The sequence below is a fragment of the Dermacentor andersoni genome, chromosome 5, assembly GCF_023375885.2.
Source record: "Dermacentor andersoni chromosome 5, qqDerAnde1_hic_scaffold, whole genome shotgun sequence".
In the NCBI taxonomy this organism is placed as follows: Eukaryota; Metazoa; Arthropoda; class Arachnida; order Ixodida; family Ixodidae; genus Dermacentor; species Dermacentor andersoni.
In genome coordinates, this window is record NC_092818.1 from 165,781,433 (window position 1) to 165,809,212 (window position 27,780).

Consider the following 27,780-nt stretch of genomic DNA (forward strand, 5'->3'; position numbering starts at 1 on the left):
AGTGTACAGGCGGTGATCTTATCATTCATTTCGTCTATGGTTAACTCATCTGATATGTTATCATGAGTGGCCTTTTCAGTGAAGAGAGGCCAGTCTGCTAGATGGAGTTTCCAACGGAGTGGTCTTAATGGTATGGTAGGAAAAGGAGACGCTATTTTTTTAATGATAGCGGGCATATGGTCACTACCATAGGGCTTGTCAATAGTACTCCATTGAAACTCGCCAAAGCGAGAGGGAGAACACACTGCCAGATCTAGGCAACTCATAGCGCCTGTGCTTGGGGAGCTGTAAGTTGCCGCACCGGTGTTTAAAATGCATATGTCGTTTGTTAGAATTACATCTTCAAGTGTTTGACCCCTGATGTCAGTTGTTTTACTGCCACATAACGTGTTATGTGCGTTAAAATCACCCCCCTATAAAGAAATGTTCAGGTAGCTGGTTTAAAATTAACTCTAGATCTCTTACAGTAAAATGTGAATGCGGCGAGATGTATATTGAATAAATGGTGATGGTTTTGTGGGCTAAAACGGTGACAGCAACGCCCTCTATATGATGGGAACTTCTCCAAATGCAATGCCACCCTGCCGAACAATGGCTACACCACCCGAAAGCCGGTTGGCCTGAGTACGGTCGCTCTGTACTGCAGTGAAACCATTTTAAAACGTTTTTGTGTTTTTCGCCTAGGTTTGTTTCCGGTAAGCACAGGGCCACAGGAGAGAAGTGAATTAACATGCCTTTTATGTCACCCAAGTTCCATAAGAGACCCCTACAATTCCATTGGATAATAAACGCCATTATGAAACTGAGAGGTAAAAAATGGCATTAACGAGTGAATATGACATAAGAAAGATGTTAGGTGGCATACATCCAAAGAAGACTGATACAAAGGAGTGATAACCATTATGTTATTGCTTTCTTATCTAAGGTTGTTATTGGGACTTTGTCCCTCTTTGCACGCTCGAGAAAGCGCTTGTCCTTCGGTGTCGATGGCACCGGGGTTCTCGGGTCGACCTCCATCGCTCTCTCTGAAGCGCTGGAGGACCGAGAGTTCTCTCGGGCCACGTGTCTCGAGCCTTGAGGTTCGTTTGATCTTAGGGCCCCGCGGGACTGATGTCTGCAAGGCCTTCGAAGATGATGGAGCAGCGCTGGCTGCTTCCACCATGGGGGCGGGAGGCGTCACTATGGGAACACTGCGCGTGGGCTCGCAGGACTCCCGAGGCCTCTGTGACGATGCCCCACCTTCGTCACATCGGCATAACTACGTCGTGAAAGGTGTGACAGCCACTTTCTAGCTTCAAAGAACGAGATTTTTTCTTTTAGGGTTAGTGCAATTCTTTTTCTTTTTCCAGCAAGGGCAACAACGCCAGTAAGCGGAATGATCTGCTTTGCAGTTAACGCAATGTGGGGAAGAGGTGCAGTTCTCAGATTTGTGCTCGTTGGAGTTGCATTTAGCACAGGTTGTTTGTCCTCGGCATGCGTGTGAAGCATGTCCGAACCTTTGTCACTTGAAACATCATCTGGGGTTCGGGATATATGGCCTGACATTGAGTTTAACATAACCTGCATCGAGCGAAGTAGGCATTACGCTTGTTCCAAAGGTGAGTAATACATGTTTGGTCGGGATTTCTTGTTCGTTTCTACGGGTGACTATTTTTGTACTTTAGTAACATTTTGTTCCTGGAAACCTTCCAGCACTTCCTCATCGCTCAAGCCAATAAAGAATTCTTCAGATATTACTCCCCTGCTTGTGTTAAGCGTTCTGTGGGCTGAAATTGTCACGGTCGCGTCGCAAATACTGGTAATGTCAGAGAGCTTTTCTGCTTGATCTTTATCATTTAGTTCTAGAAGGAGGTCCCCGCTAGACATTCTGGAGGCTTTGTATGTCGGTCCGAGTTTTTCTTTCAGGCGCTTGGCTACAAGGAACGGAGAGGGCTTTCTTACAGGTATGTTGATTTCGCTGTGGACTACATAGTACTTGGGGAATGATGGATCGTTGCTCCGAAAGAATTGGAACGGTGCTTCGGTGCGGCATCTTTTCAGACGCCGATCAGAGCCGACAGAAGTTTGCGCTGCCATAAAAATTGTGTATGTTCGGCAACAACGCCGACCGCCCACCACGGAGCCCAACGAGGGGATGCGGCAGAGCTTGTATACAAGCCTGCACGACGCCAACAGTACGCCGTCACTATAAGCAAATATGATGTACCAAGGTAGGATAGCCACACAAGGTTAACCCTTGCCGCCAAGGACAAAGGAAGTAAATAGAAGAGAGAAGAAGACAGAAGAAGACAGGAAAGGCCAGAAAGTGAGAGAGAAAGACGAAGATTCGAGGAGAGAGGGACAGGAAGAGGCGACTGGCGATTTCCCCCGGGTGGGTCAGTCCGGGAGTGCTGTCTACGTGAAGCAGAGGCCAAAGAGGTGTGTTGCTTCCGCCGGGGAGCCTTAAAGGTCCGAACACCCGGCATCGGCTCAACCCCCAGGATCCCCCTTTCCCCGGATACGGCTAAGCCACGCACGGCTACACGCGGGATGGTCCAACCCTCGTGTGCTCGTGTACGTGGTGTCGCAACACACCAAACGCCTGCTGACGCAGACGCCCCTGCGGGGTTGATGATGAATTGATGATGATGACTGACAGAATTAGTCGCCAACACATTGATGATGAATCTGTTGGCGACTAATTCTGTCATTCTTCCTTATATTGCTTTATCGCGTTTGATACTCTGTACGTGCATTCTAATTTGTATGCGTTTGATATTTCGCAGTGTGTTTTGAAGCATGTTGCGCTCATGTCTGCTGCGCGTGCTGTCTGGTGTCAAAGGCTTAGTCAGGTGGCTTTTAATGCCACCTTTTGCCTTGGCACAAAAACAAACCACCCTTGAGCGTTATTTTGTCAATAAACAAATAAACAAAACAAACAAAAACTCAAAGGGAAGCTCCTTACTTTTTGAAACGTGATCAGGATGCCTTAGAACGCGTAGTTATAAAGTGAAGAGCAAAGGAAGAAGAAGCATGTGTTTGCGGCAGTAAACGTATAGAGAACCATGGAATATGCTTTATTAGAATGTGAAGATATCTACCCAGCTGTCGATTTATGCTCCTCTGGCCTTCTTGAATTCTTGAAGGGGCATACGACAGTGCAAAATAAAAGACGGGACAAAAGAAGACACACAGGTACACACACAGCGCTGTGTGTCTTCTGTCTGTCAACCCACCTGCGTGCCTTCTTCTGTCCCGTCTTTTAATTGCGCTACCGTACACCCCTTGAAGATGCATTAACAAGCCCACATCGCAACCTTCTTGAAGTCATTGGGTTCAGGGATAGCAGGGGGAAAGTAAACATGTCTGCAACAGAGATTAATAGAAGGGGATTTGAGGTTTGGTGGTTTGGTATAGGGGGACCACAAACAACGGAGGTGTACAACAACGAAGTTCCCAATAACGGCTCAGAAATATTGATGATAATTTTTTGTTGGAGAAAAAAATAACATAGGTAAGACATCCGGCAAAATAATAACAATGGCTTGATGGCGCAACCCACCACCTCGTTTCAAAGGGGACGCTCACATCCGTCCGTCCGTCCATCCTTCCGTCACGTTATCCATACATCCATCCATCCAAGCATTGCTAAACTCCCCTGAACAGCTTCGCTGTAGTAAGAGTTGCATCAATCTGTGTTTCCCCAGGAGTAGACGGTGAAAACGAGAAAGCGTCGCTCATCGGTTGCGGATCCTAATCACTTTTTTTTGAAAGGGCAGATCGATTTGAGGGTCCCTCCTGTAATGCAGGCTGTCGGAAAGGATTCTGGACGTGTTATGGGATATGCGATGATTTACACTAAGTGTTTCAGCAGCCAGGACGTCACTTGGCGTACTCAGATGCAGCAAGAGGAGGAAAAATTGGTGGAAAGACAGGGAGCTTAGCCAGCTTAAACGCAGACAACTCAAGCTGTATTATATTCCAGCGTCACGCGACGGAAGTACCACGCTGTGTCTGAGTAACAATCGTTCTACTTGTCTATTTGCACTCAACACGATCGCTAATAGATTTGTACACACCTCACTTGTCAGTGCTTTCTCAATTATTTTTGTTCTTGACGTGATTCCTAATTACTTATTTCATATCCTCGACGTTTCATCAGCCTCTGAAGTAGCAAGCGCTGGACGTAGTATAAATGAAAGTTTCGTGTTCCTTTCTTTAACCCTTTCTACATTTGGAATTCGCGGCAAGAGTTATTCACTCAGCTGCAAATAAAAGTGGTACAATTGTCTCTGCGATGCGTGGGCAGGCGCCCACAGCACGACAGCGCGCTATTTCATGCATGCTTGCGCTTTTCTCTCGGTTTTCCTTGCTCTTCTGCCTCGCCGCAATAAGAAAGTTCGCTTGAATCCGCCGTGCAGCTGGCATCAAAACGAAGAAGTTATCCACCCCCGCAGTCCCAATCTGAATTTAAGTTGTTTTCGTAACATCGTTTCAGGATGGCTAACCCGATTGCTCAAGTACTTTGACCCGCAGCTCCCTGGCTTACGCAGGTCCTAGTACGACCGCGTAACTGCTTAAGGTTTGCATGTGAGTCTTTAGGAAGCGAAAAAGTCTGTGGGGCGCTTCTCGCCAGATGATGGGAGAACAACTGCCCGAGGCGCAATGTACAGTTCGAGCTCTGATGTGCGCTCAGAACATCATGCTGTCAGAGCTGGCCTGGTTTCGCAGGAAGACGGTTAAAGCTTGGATAGTTGCGGCCTCAGTGCCCTTCTTCAGCACTAAGGCCGAGTTATCTTGAACACTACATAACATGGCATAACGTACCAAATGCAATCCTAGAATATTTACAAGCGCTTTCATTTTGAGCACTAGCAATGACTAATGACTCATACAGAGAGCTTCGAAAATTTACTTGCATGCTCCATGGAGCTGAATTTAAGAGGCAGAAAAAACTATCATATTGTGATGCCCCGTCTGTGATATTGCAACTGCACGCACTGTTGCAAAAATACTAAAAAAAACACGTGAGAAAATTATTCGCCGCGGCAGCTTTGCTACATTTTTGCACAAACTTGAATGTTATACACATTGGAAGAGCAAGCCTGAATAGCACATCAGTAGCCATATGCGATGTTCATTTTCCGTTCTTTCTCAAAATGTAGAGAGTCGTAGTATGCTGCCTATATGGCCTACTTGCGTTTCGATTTCTCCATTAAACTTCTTGTTCTTGCCCAATATATTTACCGCCAAGTTCAGCATGGATTAGAGTAGCGGTGCCTCTTTCAAGTAGAAAAGAACTCTTTCAAGACACGCGTGCGCATTATTCTGTCTCAGCTGCTTTAGATATGAAATATTTGGATGGAACATTACTTCAAAGATCACAGCACATTAAGTTGTTCCGAAAGCATCCCTGCGACTTACCGAAGTTTTAAAGGATAGCAGGCGCAGTCGGCATACCATAGGCAAAAAGTAGTGCCGGCGACGCTACGCAATATCAAACCTTGAACGCCACTTGGATTAAAATTTCTGTTTGCTGCTAGAAAGGCATCGCTAAGTTTGGACCACTGTTGAAGCAAGTGCCTATTTTTACTTCGAAGATATTCGGAATATGAAACAGCTCTTTCAGCGGGGGCGTTGCCATAGAAATTTGATTAGCACAGTTGAGTGAACTACAAACAACAATTTTTATAAAACGCGCCATTATTGCGATTGTTCTTAGGTCGCTGAATCGTATTTTCATCAAAGCGCAGATGACGTACATAAGAAAAAAGACGAAAATGTTTTTTCTTTAAAAATAGAAGCGTTCTTACAGGTCCTCGAAGCCAAAGTGCAGTATTGCTTGCCCTTAAAGAAACCTGAGTGTAATAATAGACGTTGGAACTTGCGCCAGACCGGCATAATACATATAAAATATTAAAATTAAAAAATTAAATTATGGGGTTTTACGTGCCAAAACCACTTTCTGATTATGAGGCACGCCGTAGTGGGGGACTCCGGAAATTTCGACCACCTGGGGTTCTTTAACGTGCACCTAAATCTAAGTACACAGGTGTTTTCGCATTTCGCCCCCATCGAAATGCGGCCGCCGTGGCCAGGATTCGATCCCGCGACCTCGTGCTTAGCAGCCCAACACCATAGCCACTAAGCAACCACGGCGGGTATAAAATATTAAGTACATACTGAATTGTGTGCCAGGGTTGACCTTCGTTTCCAAACCATGGGCTGTATATGAAGGATGGCAGGTTTATGCCTGAGACTACAAAGACTGAAAAACGTCTTTAACACTGGCACAACACGATAGAAAGTAAAAGAAATCGAAATTTTCTTCTTGTCCTATGATCAATTTCAATTGCAAGCAACTTCAACGTATTCAGTATCACTTGACTGAGGAATAGCATGTGGCTGATATCCAGACCCAGGTTAGCTATTTGAACTGCTAGTTTTGCAAACTTTCAATGACCGTGATGGTATCAACAAGTTACAGCAAATTATCCTGAGAGAGAGAGAGAGAGAAATATGAGGAAGCCTAACGGAAAAAGAAATCAGGCAACCGGCCAAGTAACATATCAGTAAAGTTTGTTGGCTAAAATATTAAACACATATTTGGACAAAATATATTTATTTCTTACTTATTTCACACCTACAACCCATCGTAACGGAGAATACTGGAGTAATTAAGTGAACGAAGGTAACCAAGATATGACAATAAACGTAAGCCAGTAAAATATGAATACATCTTATACAATCTAGTTTTGAACTTATTCGAAGCGAAAAGCATATGCTAAGCACACAACTAAAGTGCATGAAACAGTAATACAGGAGTTAGTAAACATGCTATGTAGAAGGGCACGTGACAAAACAGGCATGCAGTCTTAGGGGTCACGTAACTGGTTACCAAGTAGCAATATGAAATTATCTAAGTTCTTACAACTATTCACCCTTTTCACGGCGATCCCGTGGGCGCTGCCGTGTTTGATCACGTGGTGACGTGTTCATTGCTTGCCTCAGCTGCCTCCGTGTTTACAACTTATGTATACATGACGCCAGTGCGGCTCTGAAAACATCTGTTTCGGCGGATATCGTAGACGGTGACTGGGTGGACAACACGCGAAGCTTTAGCTTCAGCTTCAAAGGACATGTACGCACTTTCGGAGCTCATTACGCTTTGTCCAAACGGCACGAGCAGCGTATGCGGTGCTTGTAATAAACGCGGGGCTAAAAATGTATTTCAAGCTATCCTAACTTCCCGCTTATGAACTTAATCAATATCAATGTGTGTATCTCTTCGTTGTTTTTTTTTAGCAAATACTTTTAACCAATGGCTTGTCACGTTTCTTATTCGGTAAAGTTCCCCGGGTGGTCATTATCTCATTCTTTATTATCTGCGTGATCACTCACGGCTGTACTCAGTTGCGATATACTTGTTCTTGCTGGGCACAAGGCTTGTTACGTAGATGTTCTGTACGTTGTAAGAGCTCTCAGCAAATATGTATTGTCACTCGCTTACTGTGTGAACGGTTACAAAACATTAAACTTCGAACATTACTGTGCTGTCGGCGTAGTCGCCGTCACCCATGCTTCGGCGCATTGATTCACTTATCTTGATATGTTGGCGATAGATTGGGCGTAAGTTTGCGAGTTAGTTGGGGTGTATGTGTGTAGATAACGTGCGAGAAACTTACTATACGCCAAGAAGCGGCGCTACTCCCTTTGTCACCGTATAACGAGCAGTACTCACTCGTGCAGACGTTCCGGGATTCAAGTCCTTGCGTTGGACGTTAGCACTACAACGCTGGTCGATAAGTGATTTCCTTTAATCCTAGACGGAAGTCGCGCGTCGCGAGGAGTCGGCAACACAGGAAGCCCTTATGTAGTAGCGGTCCGCGAACTTGGACACAAAGATTCATTGCATTCCTTAATACCCGTCACAATTGATTATGATTGTGTGTCACTGCCGCAAGAATGCGCTCGTAGTACAGACGTCTTAACGATATAATAACCTTAAGGCATGTGGACTATCTTCCTGTGGCTCCCTCTCAGTGGTGAGGGCAAGGAATGGATAGATTAGTGGGTTACACCAGTGGGCGTGTGTTCTTATCCCGCATGAATGTTCCTATCATGATTCAATAAACATGTTGAAAACGGAACGGCTAGGAACGAACATGGACGTGACATCGAAATATCCCGTTCAACAATGTCCCGTATGGGACGGACAGTTACGACAAAGCTTTCGCGCAGTCTGTGGCCGGATGACAACGTGAGCGCATTTTCTTGTTTAACTACAATTGCGGCCACATTTCTGCACAGTACGTTAGTCGAACGCAGCACAGATCAATGCACGACAGCATTGGGGTACAAGCGTTCAAATTCACAATAAGCAGAGGGACATAGAAAGCGCTACTGCTTTCCAGTGTCGAAGCATGGCACACTGGGGAATACAGTGGGAATGAGCGCAGGAGAAGCAAGAAACGAACCGAGACGAAAGAGAGAATTCGGATGCTTGAGCGGCACACCAGCGCTACGTGACACTGCAGCCGCAGCAGGTCGGCCAGAATAATATTACTCAAAACATGGTGGAATATCAAACTCTCGTTTTTTTTTTTATTTTGACGTTGGCAGCTATATGCAAATAGCACGTAGATGCATGCGTGTTTGCGAGTGCGACTCGCTTTCGTTGGTAGATTTATGTACTACAACGGCGTTTCTAAAATCACAGCAGACGGATTGCCTAATACAAGCTACTAAAGAAAACTGTGTACAGAATAGTGTAGAGCTATCTAAAGCGTTATTTGTAAACTAAGGAAATAAAGCATATAGTAAGATACGCAAGACGTGGGTGAACGAAGCACAGTCTCAATTTCAATATAGATTGCACGCGTCGTTCGCGGTAGCATTCAGTCTTCGCAATCTGTGATTGAAAACATTTCGTGTCGTTACTTAGAGTGCAAAAGGAACCCGCGGTGGCAGCTCTGGCGCTTCTCAGCCCTGTTGCATGCGTCTACGGTCACGAACGAAAGAAATGACAAAAACAGAATTGACGTAAAAGCAGGCGTTTCTTTTCAGAGACCTATTTGCAAGGATGCGCTGAAATTTCAGACCCGTCATTTGCGGTAGCTATTCTTATGTTTGTGTGCTGTCTCGAAGTAAGGAACTTGGAGTGGCATGGCGTTTACGCTGCTGTGGGACCTCAACTTTTCTTTTGTTTTACGTACGACGACGCTATCATGTTTCGTACTACAGGGAAAGGATCAAGTTTATTTCATCTTTTAAGACATAATGGCATATGTCAGAGGACTCAGTAAAAGGGGCAAGTCATTACACATTACAGAATTTTTGCTTCAAATGGGCGATTTCTGGCGTAAAAAAAACCTTGGAATGCGTAAAACCTTGGAATGCGTAAAATCATGTGCATAGCATTTCGCAGAGCAAATCGTTCTTTGGCATGTTCAGTCGCGAACAGAAGTCTGGTGACCACTGCTGCCGATAGAAAATTTTCTTTTCTTCGTAACTTAGAGTGATCACTCCCGAGGTCGTGTTGGGTGTTGCGCCAATGGGCTTTTATTCATTTTATTCGCTTTATTCAAGCTTTTATTCACAGAAAGCAAGACGCATGGCCAGGACCACGTTAAGAATAGCTTATGTCAAAAGTGCATCCCATCTGGGCCCACTCAACCTCACGGGCCATACACAGGGACCTACAACCCTGCCCTTGATGAAGATTTCAGCGTGGCAGAGATTCATGCTGCCCTGCACAAGCTGAACAGCCGTTCGGCGCCAGGCCCAGATGGGGTTACGAATAAAACACTAAGGAATCTAGATGACCCCTCGGTGCAACAACTCACCGAATACATCAACAACTGCTGGCGCCAGGGATCCATTCCTCCGGCATGGAAAACGGCCAAAGTTATTCTCACCCCCAAACCCGGTAAGCCATCTAGCCTCGCCAATCTCCGGCCCATATCGCTAACTTTATGTGTAGGCAAGGTCATGGAGCACGCCCTCCTAACCCGTGTAAACGCTCACCTCGAAGACACATCTACTTACCGCCACTCGATAATTGGCTTTAGACAGCACCTTTCCACCCAAGACGCTATGCTCCAACTTCAGCATCAAATCCTAGATAGCAAATCCTGTCATACGAAGGCGATCTTGGGCCTCGACCTCGGACGCGCCTTCTATAACATAAGGCACTCCACCATCCTCGAACGCATCTCCTTGCTCAACCTTGGAGAACGCACTTACAACTACGTAAGAGACTTTCTATCGAAGCGGTCGGAGACATTCGATCGGAGGAACTCTCCCTCGGGAGCACGGGCACACCGCAAGGCTCTGTCATTTCCCCAATACTGTTAAATCTGGTTATGCTCGGATTAGCACACGAACTACAAAAACTCCACGGCATTGAACACGCCATATACGCCGACGACATTACAATATGGGCTGCAAAGGGCAGTGACGGCCGAATCGAAACTGCCCTACAAGACGCCATTGACGTCGTAGAAAATTATCTTGAAGGCGCGGGACTCCGCTGTTCCCCTGAAAAGTCGGAGCTCCTCCTATACCGCCCCACACTCCGTGGACACCACCCGCGGGTCTCCACGAATAAACGCCAATACGAGGAGATAGAGCTCAACCTGAGGGATGGCAGACCCCTACCCGTGGTCCCTAGCATCCGCGTTCTTGGTATGACCATAGAAGCCAACGGAGCTAATTCTACGGCTATCTCCAAGATCCTTCGACAGACTGCTAATACATCCAGACTGCTGAAACGAGTAACCAACCGACGAGGGGGTATGAAGGAAGAAAGCCTCATCCACCTTGCCCAATCTTTTATCATCTGTCACATTACTTACGTTGCACCCTTTCTAAACTGGTACAAAGCTGAAAACACTAAACTAGACATCATCATCAGAGGAGGGTATAAGCAGGGCTTAGGACAACCCAACCACACCAGCACGGAACTTCTACTACAATTAGGTACCACAACACGCTAGAAGAGTTAATCGAAGCCCAACGTCGATCTCAACTAGAGCGGCTTACCCTCACGGAAACGGGCCGCAGCATTCTAACCAAGCTTGATATCACCTACCACCGTCAACATGGAGACAAACACCCAATACCACGCGACATTCAGCAATGAATAGACGCCGACCCTATTCCGAAAAACATTCACCCAGACCACAACAAAGAACGCAGGAAGGCACGAGCTACCTCCCTCATCAAATCTTATGCCAACACCGCGGGCGTCACCTTCGTCGACGCAGCTGAGTACCAAGATGGACGGCGCTTTGCGGCGGTTACCACAGCAGGCGGCTTGCTCCGACATGCTGCCAGCATCGTTACCCAATATGCCGAGACGGCTGAGGAAGTGGCCATCGCCCTGGCCACTCTTGACCCAGCCTGTCACACCATAGTGAGCGATTCTCGCGCAGCAATCAACAACTACATCAAAGGTCGTATTTCTCAGCAATCACTCCGTATCTTACGACAAGCCCCGCATTCGTCTGAAAATCAAATCACCCTCGTCTGGATCCCAGCACACGCCGGCGTCGTCCACCCACACCTCACCAACCTCAACGAGGTTACACACTCCGTAGCACGAGGACTATATTACGGGCATTTACATGTCAAAACCACGATAAAATTATGAGGCCCGCAGTAGTGAGGGACTTCGGATTAATTTTGGTCATCTAAAGGGCTGTAACGGGCACCTAAATCGAAGTGCAGGGGGTGTTTTTTGCATTTCGCCTCCATCGAAGTGCGGCCGCCGTGGCCGGGATTTGATCCCGCGACCTCGTGCTTAGCAGCGCAACAGCAAAGCCACGAAAAGACCACGGCGGGTAGTGTGTGTGTGTGTGTGTGTGTGTGTGTGTGTGTGTGTGTGTGTGTGTGTGTGTGTGTGTGTGTGTGTGTGTGTGTGTGTGTGTGTGTGTGTGTGTGTGTGTGTGTGTGTGTGTGTGTGTGTGTGTGTGTGTGTGTGTGTGTGTGTGTGTGTGTGTGTGTGTGTGTGTGTGTGTGTGTGTGTGTGTGTGTGTGTGTGTGTGTGTGTGTGTGTGTGTGTGTGTGTGTGTGTGTGTGTGTGTGTGTGTGTGTGTGTGTGTGTGTGTGTGTGTGTGTGTGTGTGTGTGTGTGTGTGTGTGTGTGTGTGTGTGTGTGTGTGTGTGTGTGTGTGTGTGTGTGTGTGTGTGTGTGTGTGTGTGTGTGTGTGTGTGTGTGTGTGTGTGTGTGTGTGTGTGTGTGTGTGTGTGTGTGTGTGTGTGTGTGTGTGTGTGTGTGTGTGTGTGTGTGTGTGTGTGTGTGTGTGTGTGTGTGTGTGTGTGTGTGTGTGTGTGTGTGTGTGTGTGTGTGTGTGTGTGTGTGTGTGTGTGTGTGTGTGTGTGTGTGTGTGTGTGTGTGTGTGTGTGTGTGTGTGTGTGTGTGTGTGTGTGTGTGTGTGTGTGTGTGTGTGTGTGTGTGTGTGTGTGTGTGTGTGTGTGTGTGTGTGTGTGTGTGTGTGTGTGTGTGTGTGTGTGTGTGTGTGTGTGTGTGTGTGTGTGTGTGTGTGTGTGTGTGTGTGTGTGTGTGTGTGTGTGTGTGTGTGTGTGTGTGTGTGTGTGTGTGTGTGTGTGTGTGTGTGTGTGTGTGTGTGTGTGTGTGTGTGTGTGTGTGTGTGTGTGTGTGTGTGTGTGTGTGTGTGTGTGTGTGTGTGTGTGTGTGTGTGTGTGTGTGTGTGTGTGTGTGTGTGTGTGTGTGTGTGTGTGTGTGTGTGTGTGTGTGTGTGTGTGTGTGTGTGTGTGTGTGTGTGTGTGTGTGTGTGTGTGTGTGTGTGTGTGTGTGTGTGTGTGTGTGTGTGTGTGTGTGTGTGTGTGTGTGTGTGTGTGTGTGTGTGTGTGTGTGTGTGTGTGTGTGTGTGTGTGTGTGTGTGTGTGTGTGTGTGTGTGTGTGTGTGTGTGTGTGTGTGTGTGTGTGTGTGTGTGTGTGTGTGTCATCTGAATCATTCTCAACCTTGTTGAATTTGTTCATATTTTGCTTTCGTCACCAACTACCATGTATAAAACGTATTCCATTTGCTCAATAACGAGCGGACAGACAGCGTAATGAAACGTAGTGTTCATCATGGAAACGATTAGGTCATACTGAACTTGCACCTAGCATGCGACAGTTTCATCGTTTATGAACTTTATATGTTTCTATGCAGAATCGTGTCTCCGAAGCAAGAACTCGCCAAGGCGGTGGCATAAACAAGGTGCTTCCGGTAGGATAGAAAACACATAATTCTCTGCCTTTGTCTTCAGCGTGCAAACAGTCAATCACCTCTCTCCCAGCTACCGTCCCACTTCCTGACGTTTGCGCAGAAGCGTTAAAATTAAATTATGGTGTTTTACGTGCCAAAACCACTTTCTGATTGTGAGGCACGCCGTAGTAGGGAACACCGGAAATTTCGACCACCTGGGGATCTTTAACGTGCACCTAAATCTAAGTACACGAGTGTTTTCGCATTTCGCCTCCATCGAAATGCGGCCGCCGGGGCCGGGATACAATCCCGCGACCTTGTGCTCACCAGCCCAACACCATAGCCACTGAGCAACCACGGCGGGACCCAGAAGCATTAGTAAGCCTATGCAGCCAACGCACGACTCGATTCGTTCGATGTTTAGCTTGTCACAGGGAATAGATGCCGTTTAATGGCGCCATCCGATGTGAAGACCTGATTCCTGCCCTTGTATAGATCATTGTTGTACATGAAATTCATGTTTGTACACACATTTGTTGTGAGTAAACATATTTAAATGTGATTTAGACTTCAATGTGGTATAGACTTCAATGTGAATATTTAGGCACACCTGTTTACCTCGATGAATATTTGGCGTTGCTATAACGAAGGGAACAATAGTAATTCTAGTTGGTAGCAAATATATCAATAAGTTTAGTGCCATTTTTGACAAAGCAAAATAGAAAAGAAAGAATTAGGTGTTTCTCCATTTTGTCTATCAGCGCTCGTGATTCTGATTCGCCGCTGCTGATAAATAATTCAAATGGGAAACTACAACTTGGACATTGTCAGAGTCTGTGCTAGGCTGATATTACAAGCCACCAGGAAGCTTTCTTGATGAGATGGTGACAAGTATTTTAAATGACAGCCACAGCAAAGTCCGCAACTTGCAAACATACAAATTGGCAAACAAGGGGAGCACACTCCGTGCATTCTCAGAAATGATGCATTTCAATCAATAATTCTATTCATGTGCCAAGGATAACTTGGTGCATGGTCTTGGTACTGGCGCAGGTGAGAAATGGTATAACACACACACACAATATATATATATATATATATATATATATATATATTCGGAAGTGCACGGTCTATACAACTGCGGTTACAATATATAGCAAACGTAATATAATATAAGATGGCTTAAGACAACGTATAACGCATCACATACAAAAATATAATTGTAATTTCTATTGAAACAAATCATGAAATGAGTTCGAGTGCTGCTTGGAAAGGGGGCAAATGTCTGTCGAACATAAAAATTTCGTGTCAGTGCTCGTTTCAAGCCTGAGACAGGTTTATAGATACAATCACTCACTCAGTCAATTAATCAATCAATCAATCAATCAATAAATAAATAAATCAATCAGCCAACCAATCAATCAATCCAATCTTTATCATAGTGCCCAGCAACACCTACGGAGCTTTTGTACTGGTGCACTGAAATAGTAATGTGCGAGACAAAATGTACAGGGATGGCAAATGTAGTACACAAAACAATGTGTGATGGAGAAACAAATAGGAAAACAGAAAATGAGAGGGAGGCGTAATAGGGGGTTAAGCAGACAGCATGATTATCTACATATATACAAAACAGAGGAAATGCACTCTCAAACAAGCCAATACAGGCAGAGTAGCCATTACAAGTTTTTGGAAGCGCACTTGTCACGCGCCCGTTCCTGCGGCGAGCGTCGGCGTTGTGCCTCGGCGTCCTCGTAAATGAGCGAACGAGCACAGCTAAGGATGAAAGAGCGAGCGCAGAGCGCGGATGAAAGACGAGGATAGTGAAGAAAGCGCGAGGAGGAAAGCCGAGGAGAAGGGCGTGCCGAAAGCGTGAGAAGAAAAGCGTAGTAGCACACGAGACGGACTTTGCGGCGACGATGGCTACGAGATGGCGCCAGAGTAGCGCACGTCGTCTGTTCGCCGATGACGCCACCGATGCTATGTATGGAAACAAAGCGCTACATGAGCGGAGGTCTGTCTGCGGGGCTGCTGTGAATCGCGCCCACGCGTCACCGAAGCGCTGCCTCTCGCGATCTCCCGATTAGCGAGACAGTCGCGCCACCCTTCGCGCCGTTTGCAACATACCGCACAAGACAGATTGTCCGCGCCAGCAAATATATCACGAAATGAAAACACGCATACAGCTGCGCTAAATTTCGCCTTAGGGAGTATCGTAATCGTAGGTGATTTTTTTTTTATTCATGCCATAGGACAGTCTCCAATGCAGCAAGGCCACGCAGAAAACGCGGAATGCTGCCTGTTGCAATAAATAAATAAATAAATAAATAAATAAATAAATAAATAAATAAATAAATAAATAAATAAATAATCTTCACATGGTGTCATTGAAGCTAGAGCAGGGACATCAGTTATAGTAATTTTCCACAGTGAAATTCCTGGTGATACGTGGCTCGAACAAAAACGCCGGTGGTTTACATTCTACATTAGACGGAAGTAGGACTACAAGCGGCGCGTAGATTTAAACGAAACTAAAAGGGAAACCTTAAACAGTTTGAACTCCTAAAAGGTTTTTTCTAGACTTTATTGTCGTTTTTCTTTGTAATAGGTTTATTATTAGAACATAAACTACAGGTCAAAGTTCCAAACCCCAGCGCCCGTACGTCAGTGAGACGTCACCAATTTCAAGGTATCTTGTTTTTTTGTAATTGCACTATTGTGGCTCATTTAAAGTTTTTGAAACTTGCTAAGTTCAGGTTTTGACTGTTTTGTAACACGTTAGATCCATATCTAGTGATGGACGCTTAACTAGGCCCGAGCAGATGGCGTCATCTTTGACGGCACGACGTTCTTTCTTACGAAGCTCCCTCTCACGATAAGAGCGGCTTTTTTTTTGTATTGTAGAAGTGTAACTTGTTAATACAGCTGTAATCATTTTTCTCTCTGCTGTGCCTCTAAGTTTGGCGTTTGCTTTTCGGTTGAGATTCCTGTTATGAGTGACCGTGCTATTATTACTATCATTATTATTTGTTTTGAACACATATATAATTGAACACACACACATCATATATATATATATATATATATATATATATATATAAGGAAAGGGAACGCGAAGAGCAGGCTGGCAACTGCGGAAGGGGGCACAACGCCGGCCTACTCTTCAGAAGCTATAGGGAGGTGACAGCAACACAGCAATAAAGATAGGAAGGAAGGGAGGAAAGAGGAAAGGAAGAGCAACAGGACGAATCTAAAATCTAAAGAATAAAGTAAAACACAGTACAGGTCACACACAGTAGGGCCGATCACTGAAGGTGACGCTACTATAGAATGTTGAATAGAATAGTTTCGACGCTACAAAGGTGAACCTAAGTTAGTTAACTCTAGAAAAGTAAGTAGAGCGCGATGAGCCTGATCACGTTTAGACGCACAACCACTGGGGTACAAACATTCGTCGAGTGTTGTACACAGCAGGCCAAGGAGATGATAGTCTCTCACTAGCGACTTGCGCTGCGCACTGAAAGCGGGATACTCAAATATAAGGCGCTGCACTGCAGCAAGAAAGCACGCAACAACCGCACGCTGCAAAGCCCACAGCCCACATCCTCGCCATATTAGCGCTCGTGAGCTCACCAGCGTAACGCAAGACTGCTCGCTGCTCGCTTTATGTCTTTTCATGGTCCGATTGTTCACGTTTCTTCTTTAATCAAGAGCAGAAGCACGTGTCGACGTCACTTGTGGCGTCACCGAGAATATAGTTCGCGAGTTTTCGGCTGGCTCATGCCTTTTAAACGTAATAAGGAGGACGAGCGAAGCAGACATTACGGAACTGTGCCGCCGGAAAACGCGGCTGACGTGGATCTATATAATATGTAGCCTCCCAGTAAGTTCCCAGTGCTCGAGACAGCGTTGTAAAAGAGTGGTTCTTTATTACCCTCGCTATCTGTACGCTGCCAGCTTAGTCCATTCGAAGGAAAGCAAAGTACATGTCTCCTCCAGACCGGCCCTGTCTCTCTCCACCCAATGACACTAAAGAAGCTCGAAAACAAAGGAGGCACTCACGTTACAGTTGTTCCGGCCATTCGTTGCGTCAGCAAAACACGGTTTTAGTCGTCTCTGAGACACAATGCATTCGAGTGACTCCTATCTTCTCACGGGCCAAAAACGGTCGCATATTGAAGGGTTCCCTGCTAGAACGTCTGAGAAAGACGCAAGAAGCGTTGGGTGTATTTACGAGTCATGATATTATTAGAAGCAGGACGACATCAGCGCCATTATTCTACAATCCATCAGGAACGGCAGGCTCATTGTATAAACAGTGCAATGAAGGGCACTACTCTTGCCGTCACGTCCCATCTCGGCGGCCTATGTGGTGTCGAAACGGGTCGAAATTGCGTAACGACTGCACCGACATCGGCAAACGCCTCTACCAACCTGTCTCTGCCATCACGTAGGATTTTTTGCGCAATGATGTACTCGTTCCATCTTGATCGGGCACGGTCACAGTATAGACGAACAACAAGCGAGTGCCTTATTGACCAACCTCACAACAGGCGCCGAGAGTGGCTCGACAGCAAACGCCAATTCTCAACAATGCATATCATAACCACGGCATATTCGGTTTGTTGAAACCCTTTTACTTGCACGAAAAGCGGGACAATTTTTCTGATGAAACAGATTTTGCGCTGTACGGAACAAATCCACCTCTGCAATAGTCTCTTTTTTTTTTATTTCACTGCTCTGGTTACCCGCTAATTACACAGCCTCATTCGATTTCTGTGAGCGCGTAATGTTTGAGTCGCTTTAATGTTTCAGTGCGAGTCACTCTCTGTCTATAATGCGAGTGCCCGTGTCTCGATATGTTTAAAGACGGAAAAAGCAGAGAAACATTATACTCTGTTTCAGACAAAGACGGCAACGCTGCGGAGGGAGCGGTTCTTTGTACAGAGTTCCGTGCGACCATAGAAACCTGGAGACATTTCTTCTGGGGAACATTGCTAATAAATATGCTTTCTTTTACAGTACGCGCTTTGCTTCATTTGTCCCTAGCTGAAATGCACTACGCAACAGCGCATAAATATTCCGGAATAAGGTGAATCTCCCGGGAAAAGTATGAAGGCAGCTTTTTCCGCTGATAAAGATAGGCCAAGCGCCGATAAGTGGCAATCAATGACGGAGATAGCGCCCAGGGTTATCCTGGCCAAACGTTTTGGTTGGTGCCCCGAGATCCAAATGCAGATGTCATCTGTGCAGATGAACAATTTAACTGCTGTCCAACCTAATTTCAGTGCGTCCGGAAGGGTTAAAAAGCAAGGGAGATAGGACACTTTCTTGTGGAACGCCGAGGGAGATGCGTCGCTTTTCGCTGATATTTCCGAGCTTAACCTGAATATGTCACTCTCTAAGAAATTCATGGACGAATCGAAGGTCATTTCCAGAGACGCCCATGGCTTGGAGACCGTTGACGATGCTGGTATGAAGCACACAGACTTTGCTTTGGCAAAGTCGGTAAAGATGGCGAGTGTCGAAATGCCATCGACGCGATGGTGCTCGATATGGCTTAGTAAGTCCAAGGCACTGTCCTGAGCACTCAACCGTGAGTGAAATCCAGTCATACACGACGGCATTCTACTTCCATGCTCAAGATACTAAGTTAGCCTCGTACATATTTGTCTTTCCGTCAACTTTTATACGCACGAAGTTAGTGATACTGGCTGATATGCGGCAAGGTTCACAGGATAATTTCCAAACTTGGGCGCTGGCACCACCCATGCTGTCTTCCACGTTTAGGAGATCTCTCCTGTGCTCCAGATGAGATTAAATATGTCCAGAGGGGATCGTCTTCACTCGCATGGCAGATTTGTCAGCATCTTATTGCTGATGAAATCGGGACCCACGGCACAGCGTCTTCTTAATCTGCTAAGCGCTAAATCCAACTCACGAAAGGTGAATGGCGTATCCATCATATCGAATGATTGAGATGACAGAGGGTTCGCCATTCTTTCTGATCTGCCAGATGTGTATACATCTGCAAAATCTGCAAGCCTTGGTGAATATTTTCCTATCTTTAAAGCAAGTGCTTGAAATGGTTCGAGGGCAAATCTTTTTGATATGCTATTGATTATTCCCCATATCCTTTTCATGGGAGTAAACGCCGATAAGCTCTCACAGAAAGCAGCCCATTGGACTCGTCTCAATCTTTTTGTGTGACGACGGATGGCAGCGTTTCTCCTGTTATGTTCAGTTTTCGCAGAGAGATCTTCCTTTTTTATCATTAGTTTTCATTTTGCTCTCCTAGACGCTGCGCAGAAATTCTTTACTTTCAAGTAAGGAGTAGGCAAATGACCTGGCAGTTTCAGCACTGAAGTAGCCAATTTCTTGTTCCGAAAGATATCTGCGAACACCTCACCAAGGGATTCATCCAATGCTTCTCTATACGTGTCCCAGCGTGTCACATTACACACTTGTCGACTAGAAGTCTGATATCCGATGATATTTGTGAAGATTGGAAAATGGTCACTGCCCATCTTGTCCGGAGCCGCTGTCGATGACACCAAAAGGTCTGTAGAGTGTAACACGAGGTCTATGGCACTCCATGAATCTCGTGGCCTGAAGAAAGTCGGTTTGCCATCGTTCGCCACACATAACTCGGCAGCATCCGCGGCAGCGACAAGTTCTTTGCCACGCAAATCTACAATCTTATCTCCCTAAAGAGAATGATGTGCGTTAAAGTCCCCACAGATTATTCTAGGCCAGGGTCAACGAATCGAAAGGTCGTTTAAGAACGCCTCCATGGAGACCCTCCATGGTGGACTTACATACACCAACACCACACTGAGTTTTCGGTTTCCGAGACCTATTTGTACAGCGGCAACTTCCAAGGAGGTAGAACAAAGGTCTTGCAGTGGTAAGGTGACATGAGGTATCTCGCGCCTTATGTGAATCATTGCACTGCCATTTGCAAATGACGGTGTACTCGGATTGCGGTGTCTGATGTATCCTGCGATCGTCCTGCCATTTGGGGGACCAGCGTCCGAGAGGGCTAGAATTGGTATATGGATGTCTCGAAGGAAAAGGCCAAATTCGCACAGACGCTGCAGAGTACCGGCGGAGTTCCATTGCATTGATAAGGGCACTTCTCAACGGCGGAATGGATCAGCTGGGCGAGAAACTGCCACTATGCTACTAAGGGTATGCGGAATTAGAGCAGAGTATTACTGACTCAAGAGCCAGCACTGCTTCCAGCCTATCCTTCGTTGAACTCGCAAGCATCTTCGCGACGTGCGAGCGTAGTGCCGTGAACAAAGTGCGTAACACACTGTTGACAGTTTTTCTGCTCAGTGTTCAGAAGTGGTACTTGAGGTCGGTTCACTGCGGCTGCATATAGGTGCGCTTTTCGGACTCTTTTGGAAAATGTTCTTCAGGGGCGTTGACCAGTTGCGTTCAGCCTGCCGCACCACGACCACCACCAGTTGCATTGGCTCAATAACTTTCTTTGTCGGTGTAAGACGCGGGAATTTAGATGCATATTCTGCTTCGAAATCTCGTAGCTGTGGCGCGCAGGACGTGTTCTCGCTGGATGGTGCGTTTGCTTCCTTTCGACCCAACACAAATATCTAATTCCTTCGCTGAGTAGCTGTCTGTGCAGGACAACGGCTGTAACTAGTTGGGTGGTAGCCGCCGCAGTTTACACACACAAAATTTGCGCTGACTACGTAGATTTTAGCGACTCGGCTTCGTTTTTTAGAAGGATCGACATTTGGGCGAGTTGGTACTGGTTGAACATCTTGAAGGGGCAGCGCAATAAGACCAAGACAGAAGGCAGGAACACACATGACTGTCTTCGTCTTATTGCGCTGCCCCTTCAAGATATTCGTTTTCTTAAACTAGCGCGTCTTTGAAGTACATTGTAATTTACCTGAACAACATTTTCATAATGTATAGTCAAAGAGTATGTAACAATTTTTACTGTATAGAAGTGTCCTGTCAACACATACGTCACCGATGAGATGCTTAGGGCGCAATGTGAGTGTGTTTTAGTGCACACAAGGACCGCGCAAGCAAAGCGTGCATAAAGAATCACAACCATATAATAACCTCATGTATTTCTTTCCTAGTCAGGTGCAGGAAGCACATACTCTCGTTGATGGCTCAAACCAGCATTGATTGTAATTTCTCTTAGGAAGAAATTAATTCTATTTATAATCATTATTTCCAATTCGAGATCCTATGGCCTCCTAGGATACTTATTTACCTTCGTAAGCGAGGCGCCACATCACATTGCCGAGAGCGATCGAGAAAACAACGTGATTTGTTACACGCAAGCACGTGATGAGAAAAACAGGAGTGGCTTTGTGCACGTTCGCGCCGCTTACGTCATCAGAGGATCGGCGTCATCTGCGCTTCCTGCTTACTGCGCGACCCATTTCAATCCGTGCATTTCACCAGTGCTAAAGACAGGACGGTGAACACGGCCAGAAGAAGATACGAAGGCGACGGTGCGCGTGGAGGGGGCAAACAGCCATGCGCACCTTCGCATGTATAGATGATGTAAGTTTGAATAAATTTTTTTTTCTGTGTGTCTCAATCAGTGGAGAAGCTAACATGTCGCTGCAAATGAAGTCAGAACCGGGAGAAGTCTGCCAATTTTTTCTTTGCCTTTTTTTTTTGTCACGGCCATAGCAAAGACGTCTTCTATACCTGAGATGTGTTTCACGACCAGATGAGCGAACAAAATATTCTCCGAAAGAGTTTGTTAACGTTGCGATCTGGGTCACTGAGTCCGCTCATCAGCACGGATTGTTCACTATACCTATGCTTTTTGTCTCTTTCAGCGGGTCCTCTCTGCCTGCCCTACGCGCACCTCGTGGCGTGAAGCATGGATGGTCAATAGGAAAGTTCCGACGTCCGATAGGCCATTCAGAGCTCCTCGGCGCGACGGAACAAAGCCTCGTTAGGATTATGCGCACCGGAGCAAGGCTGGTATGCCGGACGGAGATGCGCGGTAATCCGGATCGCGCAGCTTCTGGGGGCAGTGAGCAAGTGTCGGCGAGAAAGGCAGGCCTGGGCGTCGCGCAAGAGCGAGAAACTTTGCGAGCTGAAGAGCAGATTTAGGAACGGCCGATTCTATGGCAGCCAATGACGGGAGCAGATTCCTTCACACGGTCGCGTTTCGGGTCTTCACGATGAAAACGACATGTGTGTCCCAATTCACGCAGGTCTAGCCGTCGATGAGGAGAAATTAAAGGAACATTAAGAGTAACTAATGTCACTCGGCAGTAAAAGCACGCTTGTGTCTAACTGCGCGAGCACAGGTGGTGTAATCGCCACACTATGCGTGCTCTGACTGACTAATATTCCATTTGGTGTGCTACCGGCTTTGCCTGTATATTTGGCACGTGCCCACTACATGTGCAGAAACACTGCTGAGTAGGAAAGGAGACCGTTTTGATTGTGGCGACGGAAACAGTCGCTCAAAGCGAATGTTTCTGCGATTATCGCTGAATACCAAATGAAACTTATCGCATCAAATTTGGCACGAAACAAAAATTATCGGATATAGAACGTTATATGCATGTTATCCATGTTAAAAGTACCGAAGTCGAGTACAATATCAGCTAAAACTTTTTCTGTCAAGAAGCTTCAAAATTATATAGTTTGGTGCTAGATAATCAAATATGGAAACCTTAGAGCATTTGCCCTTATTGTGGAGGCTCATGAAATGATTTGCTCTCTCGAAACATTGTGATCCTCATTTGGACATTTTGTCATTTGGGCCTGCTGCTGCCACACGAAACAATGAGGCCCAGGTGCCTGCTCCCTGTTCCAGTGTGCATCACAGGCTCTAAACTGGAGTCAACACCAAGGAGGGCAAGAACGTAAGGCTCTGACTGCGTGCTATTTGTGCAAAGTAGAAAGCCAACTAATGTGAGATGTTCATCGAAATCATTTTTCAGATAATCCTCATGAGAATATTTTTTGGTGAACAATCTCTTTTTTATTTTTTGCTAGAATCATTCCTAGATGTAACCGCATTTTTCGTCAACTGCTTTACAAACTTAGAATAATAATGGAGTAGTGGGCGCGCCCACATGCGAACTCACTTCTTAGTTTCAATATTTATCCACCAGCTGAAGATTGCCCCTATTTTAGTTTTCTTTTTCTTTTTGCTTTGTTTCTGTCTTAGAAGCAACCCGTGTATAACTATAGCCGTGGCAGAAATTACGTAACACGCTGGTTTCACTGTCAGAGTATATTGACCATATAGAGCAAATATTCACACACCCCACCGTTCGTTAGAGCTTTTATATCTAAACGAAATGCAATGTTATATAAAAAAGCGTTGGAACAGTTTTAAAGTATGGCACGCGTTTGCCAGGTGCCACAGGTCACTTAAAGTGCTTGCGTTGGGTATTAAGTATGGTACGAAATATCAACGTGATTCTCAACATTATTCTCACCTTCAATATGAAAAATGTACCGATTACTTGCTGAATCTCGATTGACTATTTCGCTTTCGTATAACATTAAGGAAATAGAATCCTTATCCTATAAGCTGTCGCATGCTGCCATTCTGAAGTTACGCAATAACTACTCACACACTCAGACAGTGTAGTTGCACCTGCTCAAAGTCAATGAGAAGCGGCCCGGCAAAGACTAATGTTAACTGCTCAACGTCGCTCGCACCGCGACCCTAAAGTTTTAAAAGATGCAGCGCAACTTTCAAACCCAGTTAGCGCCAGCGCGATCTCATGTCAGTTGTGAATGGTTTCTACATTAAGCACGCTGACAAATTGCCTACTCAGTAACCGGCGGAAGTTTTCCGCTGATAAGTTTTCCATCCTGCCGGCTCTAATTTCCAACAAACCGTACGCAGACAGGGCCTTACGCAGTTGCGTTGCTTGGTGCAGTGTTCAGTTCCAAGGGTGTCATGTAGGCTGGGGTAAACTTGAAAGTGTTGGCGCCCCTATCTCCCTGTTCAGTGTGGCGAAGACAGACCCAAATCAGGCAATAACAAAGTGAGACTCGCGCTCTCATTCTTTATTTAGCGCACGTAAAAGAAACGGCTGCGATGCAATCCCCTCGGAGAGCGTAGAAGTTGCCCCACTTCTGCTCATTTCTTTTTCACCTCGATCCTTCCAGAGGAGACTTCTATCGCGCCTACACGTAATGGAGACTGCTGCGTTTCCACAAACCAGAACTCGCTCAAATCAATGAAAGGTTGGCTGCCATGCCGTCGACGATCGTATAGTGAAAACAAGGCTGACGAAAAATAAGCTCAAGCGGTCTATCCGCTTGAGCTACCGCTGGCGGTAACCTTCTTCCGTGGTATACTTCCCGCCTCTAAGAGAAAAGGCTATTGCCCAATGCTCCCTGGCGATGGTCGGAATAAGCGCACAGGCTGAAAGAAGCACGGCGCGTCGCTCAAATGTTCGAGATCGTGAACGGGGCCTGTTCGACCTCCTCGCGTAGGAAGTCATTTCGAGTGGCTCGCAATATAATGCTCCGTTGTGCCACTTGTGAGCGGAATCCTGGCCCCTATCTGGAGCCACCACAAGTGAGATTAAAGTAGTATTGCTAAACGGGGGCGAGCTTACGCAATAAAGTCGATCGCTATTAAAACAACGAATGAACCTCCATGATGGCATCGCGAATGTGTGGACTATGGTGCAACCATATGCCGCCGACGTTTCCTGTCTCAAGGTGTTCCATTCTCTGACCCGAGTTCCTTACAAGTGTGCAAGTTGTAATAAATAATTTCCAAGGCTACCACAAACAATTGTCAAAATGTAGCTTGGTTCATAACCCGGCCGTTCTGAAGGTAAAAGTGTCTAACGAAAGGCGAGGCTTAGCCGCTACATCGACGCAATAAACAGTTGTTTTAGGAACTGCATAAACTTTTCATTTATATGTATATATTTTGTTTTGCTATTATTTTCAACGAGCTCCCTCTCAGATTTCCTTGGTGCAGAATACATCATTAACAATTTCTAGAGTTGTGTTTCTTAAATAACTTCAGCAGGTAATTTCAAAGTTACTAAACAAATACCGCAGTTTCACCCGAAAGGTGAAACATCGATTGCGATAGCAAATTATTAGACAGCTATAGGAAGTACGAATAGTAGTTTCATTGGTCGTATAGTAAACTTGTAAACATTAGTTAACCAAATTAACAAGTTTGGTGTCACACGCGCACAGGCAAACATGATCACATCTCACTCGATGACCGCGGAAACTCACTGTCAAAACGCTGGCGTGAGGAAGAGCGGCAGCAGCATCGATAGGATTGCCTTTCGTGCTGCCTCTCCCTATAACGCGAACTAAACACCGAGGACACAGCGCACACGAAGCCATCAGCCATCGGCGCGCCTTTACAAACCGCGCATGGCTTTCACAATAGGGCCCTCGCGGCCGAGCTAAGCCGTGCCATATAAGCACCCACCGCAAAGGTAAAACGACCCTCCTCCCCCCCCCCCCTCCCAACAACGGTGCCTTGAGCGCGATAGAAGATGGCTTGCTTCCTCCCCGCCTTCTTCCCTTGCGTGCGCACGATCGAGCCACCATGTTTCTCGGCTCACACTCGCACGCTTTCACTCGCACCCACAGCATACGGCGCGTGGCCGCCATGTTATCGCACTTGGACTTTGTGCAGAACATCACAGCGACATGGAAGCCGACGACATCGGCGGAAATGCCCCTGGAGTGTCTATGTTTGCAAAGTATAACATCAGATTTGCGACAAAATTAATGTTTGATGATGAAACAAAGCGTGTAAACTATAAGTGGTGAAAAAATAGATTGCCGTTACAAAGCGCTTCATATACCTAATTTAACAATCAAGCTTAAGCCACCGCACTCTAAGCAAGTTATGTAAAGAGGGAACAGCCCTGCAGGAAGGGGCAAGCGAGTATCATGCGTACACGCTATTTGATTCGTCTTTTAGCCGTGTTCTCTGTAAATATGGTGCTTAAAGAACTAAGTCGGATTCAAGCTTTACTGCATAATCATACAGCACGCTACTGTCGGCCAAGCACACCGAAAACATCACATAAGTGCAAATAATGTGGTCACAACAAGAACATGCGTGGATATTTTGACGGCATTGTGGGAATACACAAGCGCAAAATAGACAAAATTCTAGGACCAGAGCCACATCTGTCGATGGCCCACAAAGCCCTTCGTGCGCTACTACAGTTTTTGAGGAACAGCTGCCTCAGTGACCGATTGTATTCCTGCCGTGAGTCTTAAGGCGGAACCGCATGGCGCGGTTTCAGGCGCGGATGGTGGGACGCACGCGTCATTTTGACGCGTGCCCGGCATGATCCGTCACGAAATCGCGCCGCCGCGTGCTGCTGCTCGGAGTAGAAAAAAACGCGTCGCGCGGCGCGCCCGCCAATCAGAGTTCAGGTAAGTCACGTGGAATTTGGTTTTTGGTTTTGCCACCAGACGGCCCTGCTCTCTGCGCATCTCGACTGAATCTCCAGCGCAATTTTTTTTTCTCGTCAGAACTTGCGCGTGCGTCAAAGAAAGCACGTGCTACCATGATTTCGTTCGCGCATCGTGTCGGTTCGCGCATCGTTTTCACCTAAAATGGACAAAGCAACCTTCAACGAGGCCCAACTGAAGTGGAGAAGCGTCGAGTCCTGTGGGACGTACGCGACCGCAATTACAAGAACATCAAACGTGACCAGGCTTGGCGAGCTATAGCAGATACCCTCAGCGTAGACGGTATAGCAGATGCCCTCAGCACCCCCCTTAATAGTAGCAATCGCCTCATCTGCTCGCTAGTAAGCGGCCGACAATATATTTTCTATATGAAGTTGTAAACAAGCAGCGGCCTCTCAGCATGCGGAAGGTACATAGTCGCAGTTTCGCACACAATCTTGCTGCTTGAAATTAAACTTGATAAATACACTTCGGACAAAAATGTCGCTGTCTAATTACGCTAAGATTACTTTTATTGTAGTGTTCCGTAAGCTTAAGGGCATATTATATATTCGGTAACAGAGACAATTCACGTCGTTGGGAGTTATGTTGTCTGGCAACCCGGAAAACCCGCCGCGAAAGCGCCGCTCCCTTTTATCGCGCGGGTGCTCGCGCTTTGGCGGCAACGCGGGCGTTCGCCGCGCCTCACGCTTTTCGCTCGCGGAAAACGCGCCATGTGGTTCCAGCTTTACTGTATGCGCGCAGTGCTCATTCTATTGTTCCCTCACACTTTTCCTCTTTGTATTCACCCCTTGTCTTTATCCCCAGTGCAGGATAGCAAACAGAATGCTAGTCTGATTGACCTCCCTACCTACTTCTCGCTTTCCCTCTCTCTCGCTTCTGCTATGGTGGAGAAGTTGCTGTGAGACTGGTATTGCTACTGAGGCAGAAAAATAAATAAAGACGAGGCGGTGGCCCTATTATACGCTGCGCACTTTTTACTTCCGTTTCAACTAGTTGCTCACATTGTGCCTCGACTTCATTGTCCAGGAATTCAGTGAGAAGTGCAGCGGCCACGAGCCCATTGAAACCAGGCACGAAGCCTTCATTGCCTTTTCACTTGGAGTGTCTCCAACCGCTACGGCGGTAGGCACGCGAGA

At 46.3% G+C, this 27,780-nt stretch overlaps 2 long non-coding RNA genes across 2 annotated transcripts in view; one reads left to right on the forward strand and one right to left on the reverse strand.

The window, feature by feature from the left end:
- LOC129385139 (uncharacterized) overlaps positions 1-27,780 on the reverse strand; it is a 74,438-nt gene that overhangs the window by 10,585 nt on the left and 36,073 nt on the right. The gene's annotated exons all lie outside the window — the stretch shown is intronic.
- Positions 27,700-27,780, forward strand: part of LOC129385138 (uncharacterized) — a 1,208-nt gene continuing 1,127 nt past the window's right edge. Inside the window, exon 1 of the long non-coding RNA XR_011894669.1 lies at positions 27,700-27,780. This exon is cut by the window's right edge and continues 182 nt beyond it. This is a non-coding gene — a long non-coding RNA (uncharacterized lncRNA).